The sequence below is a fragment of the Carex rostrata genome, chromosome 4 (assembly GCF_964058835.1).
Source record: "Carex rostrata chromosome 4, lpCarRost1.2, whole genome shotgun sequence".
NCBI classification, from domain to species: Eukaryota; Viridiplantae; Streptophyta; class Magnoliopsida; order Poales; family Cyperaceae; genus Carex; species Carex rostrata.
In genome coordinates, this window is record NC_135921.1 from 12,853,008 (window position 1) to 12,860,773 (window position 7,766).

The following is a 7,766-nucleotide window of genomic DNA, read 5'->3' on the forward strand; positions in this document are numbered from 1 at the left end:
AAATATAGGGACTTAAAGCCGATTTTTGTTATTAATCGAAAATAAATAAATAAAATATCGCAGATGGGGAAATTGTTTGGTGGAAATTTGATATATAGGTAGGACAAGACAATTTATTATGTTCCACAAATAAGAAGGATTTTGAATTTTCGAGCACTCGAAATCAGATCGTTATTTCGGTGTTGTAGCATATGAATTTGTGAGACGGGATAGATTGTCCCGTCCTACCTATATATCAAAATTTTTTATATAGAAATTTTATCAAACCGTTCCTCATTTGCGATATATTTTTTTCGATTAATAAAAAAAATGGGGGGCTTAGAGTCTCAGACCTTCATATTTCCTCCAAACCAAAAAAAAACTCTAGCTATGATCAGCATGGTACACATACGGCATCTACAAGAAAAGAAAAATCATGAGATTCGATTCATGTTTTGTTCATCAGATGATTTAAACTTTCAATAGTAAAAAAATAGTCATTCTCAAACTTCAAAACTTCAAAACCGTCTCTTTCCGGGTCTCAAACTCTAAATTCAGAATAAGTACTCTGGGAAAAGAAATGATATTCAAAGATTGGCTAGTACCTTAATTTTAATGTACTCACGAAAAGATATATATTTTATAATTTTGTATATTTTAAGGGTCCATCTTGAAAAATAAAGTATACAACTGTTAAATTTAAAAAAAAAAAAATACTCAAGATTAGATGACTTTTAAGCGCTTCAATATATGTTGGATGAGTTTAATTTGAATATCATAACATTATTTCAAAAGATATCAATATAGGATGAGTTTTGAACTATTTCAGTGCTTCAATATAATTGCTGCACGGATAGTGCCGCAGAAGATCGAAACAACCAAAAGGATCTACATAACTATTTATTATGGATTTTTGCTGCAATGTTTTTGACCGTAATATGTAACAAATAAATTTAACTCCTTACATCACTGTACTTCATTTGCTACACGGTAGGTTGGAAAATCTGCATCAAAATTCGTGTAAAATCAAAGAAAAACTTTTAAGTACGTCGGTCAGACATACCAACATATATTCAATAATTAGTGATTCTTCAGATTTTTCTGAATTTTGATTAACATCTTCCTCATCATCATCATCATAATAATAAGTAGATGTAATATATTTTTCTTTTCTTTTTCTTCTATTTTTGCTTTTGCTACATATCTTCATTTTTACTCATATTGGTTCAGAACATTTGAGACAAAAAAAAAATGTGACTCAAGTCCACATTTGATTCCATTGACAATGGTAAAGTTGCAAGAGTTGTAACAGGTGCAAAAGCAAATGGAAAATGCTCAAACAACAGAGCATGGAAAAAAAAAGAAGTGAAAATAGTTATAGTAAATTATTAAACATCAAAATCCGAATTTCTTTAGATTAAAAAAAGCTTAGCCTGAGTTAACCCTTCCACATCCCCAGCAGTTCCCAGTAAGCCATTTCATGGTTCAGTACATGTTTCAAGGTTGTAGACTATATATATATATATATATATATATATATATATATATATATAGAGAGAGAGAGAGAGATGGGCTATGGTGCATTGCAATGCATGAACCCCCTTATGCATTGCACTATAATCAAGGATTTAAAGTCCAAACGACCGATCCGAACCGTTAGATGTTTAATCCATATTGAAATGTGCTCGGAGACCAAATTTTACATTTTTTGGAATTTTTTTACTATTTATTAAGCATTTTTGAAAATTGCTGTTTTGCTGTGAACAGTAAAAAACAGTAAAATTTTCTGGACCATCAGATCAGCGACTTTCAAAATTGCTTAATAAATAGTAAAAAAATTCCAAAAAATGTAAAATTTTGTCCCCAAGCACATATTAATATGAAGAACAAGATGAACGGTTCAGATTGGTCGTTTGGACTTTAAATCCATGATTTATAGTGCAATGCATAAGAGGGTTCATGCATTGCAATGCACCATAGCCCATTTCTATATATATATATATATATATATATATATAGAGAGAGAGAGAGAGAGAGAGAGAGAGATGGGCTATGGTGCATTGCAATATATGGAGGGGTTTGTGCATTGGACCATAAATCTAAAATTGAAAATCCAAATGGTCGATCCAAACCGTTCATCTTGTTCTCCATATTAATATGTGCTTGGAGACCAAATTTTACATTTTTCTGAATTTTTTTACTATTTATTAAGTATTTTACAAAATTGTTGATCCAACAGTGGCTGCTGATTTTAATGTTTTGTTAAGCCACCGTTGGATCAACAGTGGGCTATGGTACATTGCAATTCACAAACCCCTCCATGCATTGCAATGCACCATAGTCCATCTATATATATATATATATATATATATATATATATATATATAGAGGTAGGCTAATATACAATCGATTGTTCCTGGGGTCCCGTACAACCAAGTCATTTTTCGATTTTTAAAGTTCAAATGATCGATCCAAACCGTTCATCTTGTTCTCCATATTAATATGTGCTTGGAGACCAAATTTTACATTTTTTTGAATTTTTTTACTATTTATTAAGCCAATTTGAAAATCGCTGATCCAACGGTAGCTTCTGGTTTTACTGTTTTGTTAAGCCACCGTTGGATCAGCGGTTTTCAAATTGACTTAATAAATATTAAAAAAATTCAGAAAAATGTAAAATTTGGTCTCCAAACACATATTAATATGGAGAACAAGATGAACGGTTTGGATCGATCATTTGGATTTTAAAAATCAGAAAATGACTTGGTTGTACGGGACCTCAGGAACAATCGATTGTATATTAGCCTACCTCTATATATATATATATATATATATATATAGAGTACGGCTAACGCGCTTCCTCTAGCATATGGACCGAAATGCTTCCGGTGGAAAGTTGAAATTTCAAAATCCAAAAAGTCGATCTGAACCGTTCATCTTCTTCTCCATATTAATATCTGCTTGGAGACCAAATTTTACATTTTTCTGAAATTTTTTACTATTTATTAAGCCATTTTGAAAATCGCTGATCCAACGGTAGCTTCTGATTTTTACTGTTTGGTAAGCCACCGTTAGATCAACAATTTTCAAAGTGGCTTAATAAATAGTAAAAAAATTCATAAAAATGTAAAATTTGGTCTCCAAGCAGATATTAATATGGAGAAGAAGATGAACGGTTCAGATCGACTTTTTGGATTTTGAAATTTCAACTTTCCACCGGAAGCATTTCGGCCCATATGCTAGAGGAAGCGCGTTAGCCGTACTCTATATATATATATATATATATATATATATATATATTGAGAGTGGCTAAGCTCAAATCGTTTGTTCCTGGGCTCAGGAACAAACGATTGGGTTCTCCAATTTTCGAAGTTCAAACGGCCAATCCAAACCGTTAGATGTTTAATCTATATTAAAATGTGCTTGGAGACAAAATTTCATATTTTTTGGAATTTTTTTACTATTTATTAAGAGGGTTTGAAAGTCGCTGTTTTTTTATGGTGCAGAATTTTAATAAAAACAGCAACTTTCAAACCCTCTTAATAAATAGTAAAAAAATTCCAAAAAATATGAAATTTTGTCTCCAAGCACATTTTAATATAGATTAAACATCTAACGGTTTGGATCGGCCGTTTGAACTTCGAAAATTGGAGAACCCAATCGTTTGTTCCTGAGCCCAGGAACAAACGATTTGAGCTTAGCCATTCTCTATATATATTAAATAGCATCAAATTTAACTATTTCAACAAAACAAACATGTTGGATTTGATTGTGATAAAAAATAGCTCCACAAAATCGGTGGAGGTAAAAACTTTTTTTTCTCTATCATACTTACTGCCTGAATAGTAAACTACCTCTACCGATCTACATGATCGATAAAACTGTTTTTCATAAAAATTAAATCCAATATACTTGGTTGGTTGAAATATTTAAATTTGATTCTATTTATAAAAAAGAAAATCTAGACTAGACAAATTAGCTCATACATTAAGCTGTTTTTCATAAAAATCAAATCCAATATACTTGGTTGGTTGAAATATTTAAATTTGATTCTATTTATAAAAAAAAAAAAACTAGACTAGGCAAATTAGCTCATACATTACTCTAGAATATTAGAATATTAGAGATGCATCATTCATTAATGCCAGATTGGATCAGCATATTTTTGAAAATTCGTGAGGATATGCCTTGTCATATGCCAGCATTATTGAAGTGTCATCATCAGTCTGCATGATTGCAATGTTTCTCCAGATTCCTTTATAATTTGAGTACGCCGTCGAGGAATAAAACAAGCATAGGAATATACAATTATTGCTCTTAGCACAAAAACGCAAAGCATATGTGACATATTATACACGTTTGTTTAAAATTTCTATTAGATTCGTGTCCAAAATAAGAAAATATTGCTCCCAAAATTTGCTCCCAAAATTTATGTACATTATATATGATTTTACTGTTTATAACCGTGTATAATTTTTTTTGTACAAAAACCGTGTATGATGTTGAAGCCCATTTTTGGATGGTGTATATGAAATGCTCCAATAATTTTATTTGTGTGATAAAAGAAATACAAATTTTTCCACATTATCGATCTGCGTCTTTCTATTGTAATGCATCTCTCTCTATATTTTCGAAGTAATTTCTAAAATATCTATTCCATGTAAAATGAACATGTATTTTTCTGAGAGAAGTAAATCTAAACAGGTGAGGCTAGAACAAGAGATAAGGTAAGAGAGACAAACACTGAAAATGTAATCTCTAATGAAGAAATTTTAAACATGCGTATCTTGGAACTCGAGTGTCCAATTTCAGCATATGATCACTTTCTTGAAAGTTTGTGAGAAGATCTACAATGTCTACCCTTATTTAGAGTATCTCGGATTTTTCAGCCCCAAAAAACAAGTGAAAGAGCCTCAAAACTTGAGTTGAAGTTTTTGATTATTTTTTGTCATTTATCATACTTTTTTTAAATAATTGTTCATGTAGATGTATAAAGTCTCAGATTTAGAATTTTTATTTGTGTTTTTATTTTTTGTAATTAGAATGTTATTCATGTAACTAATAATATGTGATGTAATTGCAATTGTTGTTTATATATTGGTATAGTGTTGTAGTGTTTTTGGTATATATATATATTGGTAAATGTAGTGTTGTGTTTAAATATATATATATATATATAGAGTTAGGCTGGGTTGCTATGGATAGCATAGTGGCCTCTATGCTACGGCTCAATATTCGAGTTTTCAAAATCCAAACGGTCGATCCGAACCGTTCATCTTATTCTCCATATTAATATCTGCTTGGAGACCAAATTTTATAATTTTCTGAATTTTTTTACTATTTATTAAGCCACTTTGAAAGTCGCTAATCCAACGGTTTTACTGTTTTGTGCAGCCACCGTTGGATCAACAATTTTGTAAAATACTTAATAAATAGTAAAAAAATTCAGAAAAATGTAAAATTTGGTCTCCAAGCAGATATTAATATGGAGAATAAGATGAACGGTTCGGATCGACCGTTTGAATTTTGAAAACTCGAATATTGAGCCGTAGCATAGAGGCCACTATGCTATCCATAGCACCCCAGCCTAACTCTATATATATATATATATATATATATAGAGAGAGAGAGAGAGAGAGAGAGAGAGGGGCTAATGTGCTTTCGGTAGCATATGGGCCGAAATACACACGGTCCAAATTTGAAATTTTAAAATTCAAAAAGTCGATCTGAACTGTTCATCTTGTTCTCCATATTAATATGTGCTGGGAGACCAAATTTTATATTTTTCTGAATTTTTTTCACTAAGGCTACCATACATTGCAATGCATAGGCATTTTTCTGCATTGGACTATAATCACCGAATTTGAAGTCCAAATGACCGATCCAAACCGTTCATCTTGTTCTCCATATTAATATGTATTTGGAGACCAAATTTTATATTTCTTGAAATTTTTTTACTATTTATTAAGCCACTTTGAAAATCGCCAATCCAACGGTGCCTTTTGATTTTACTGTTACCGTTGGATCAGCGATTTTCAAAGTGGCTTAATAAATAGTAAAAAAATTTCACAAAATGTAAAATTTGGTCTCCAAACACATATTAATATGGAGAACAAGATAAACGATTTGGATTGGCTATTTGGACTTTGAATCCGGTGATTTATAGTCCAATGCACAAAAGTGCCTATGTATTGCAATGTATGGTAGCCTTACTCATATATATATATATATAGAGAGAGAGAGAGAGAGGGTAAGGCTACGCTACTTTGCGAATTAAACGTGTTGTTTTAATTTGCGCTCATATCTCTAGTTTCGAAATCCAAATAGCCGATCCAAACCATTAGATGTTTAATCTATATTAAAATGTGCTTGAAGACAAAATTTTACATATTTTGGAATTTTTTTACTATTTATTAAGATGGTTTGAAAATCACTGTTTTTTAATGGTGCAGAATTTTAATAAAAACAGCGATTTTCAAATCATCTTAATAAATAGTAAAAAAATTTCAAAAAATGTAAAATTTCGTCTCCAAGCACATTTTAATATAAATTAAACATCTAACGGTTTGGATCGGCTATTTGAACTTCGAAACTAGAGATATGAGCGCGAATTAAAACAACCCATTTAATTCGCGAAGTAGCGTAGTCTTACTCTCTCTCTCTATATATATATAATTTAGTTTAGTTTTTTAATTTAGATCAAGGGTTTAATTTAAATTTAGATCTAGAGTTTTTTTTTTTTTTTTTAAATATGAATTATACACGGTTTTTTTTATTAAAAACCGTGTAAGATGTATGTTTTTTATACACAGTTTTACTTTTAGAATCGGTTTTTCTTTTACATTTTAATTAATTAAATATTGAATGCTAATTTACAAATTTAGCTACTGAAATTGTATTGATGGAATAACTTTGTATTGGTACAAGTGACAAACTAACAATCGTCTTCTTCTTTGTTAAGTTTAATTTTGCAAAACATGTGATGTCAAATTGGCATTAAATATAATGAACTGTTATTTTCATCAAATTGTGACATTACTTGATACTATCAATGAATAAGACACGTGTTACGTAAAAGTATTTTCATACTTCCGTCACTATTAAAGATTGATTTTATCTGCCTCCAACTCTTATTTTGTTAAGAATTATATTTTCTTTTTCAATTTCAAAATAACTAAAATTTTAACAATGGTGATTTCTACAAAATAATTCTCGCAGGAACGTCAAAGAGCACATATGTTAATAGATGAAGCGGTACAAGTAGAGTAGAAAAAATGTGCCGTGTCATGATCAAGTTAATTTTTCACGTGCCGTACTGTGATTAAAATATCAAGGGGTGATCACGGCACGTGAATAGTCACGTCATGCCCAAACGTGTCTCGCGTGACCATTTAATCATAATTTAAGTTAGTTTATTCAAGATTCACCATTTAATCAAAATCTAATGATCCTAATTACATGTGACTCGCGTGATTACGTGCCGAGCCGTGACGTGCCAAATTTTCAAAAGATGGTCACGGCACGTAACTGACACATGCACCGTTTCGTGGCAGGGCCGGCTCCGCCGTGCCATTTTTCCCACTCTAAGTACAAGAAACTATATGCTGGGAGACTAATTGTTAATCGGAGATTGGTGAGGGAAAAAATGAGCACTGATGATGAAGTCCGCTCTTTTGTAGTTTTCAGTAGTGTTTTATTTATTGAGGAGGAATCAAGTTATAACAAGTTACCACAACTATTTTCTACATTTTAAAAGTTTAAATCGTTGATCCAAGTCGTTAGATGTG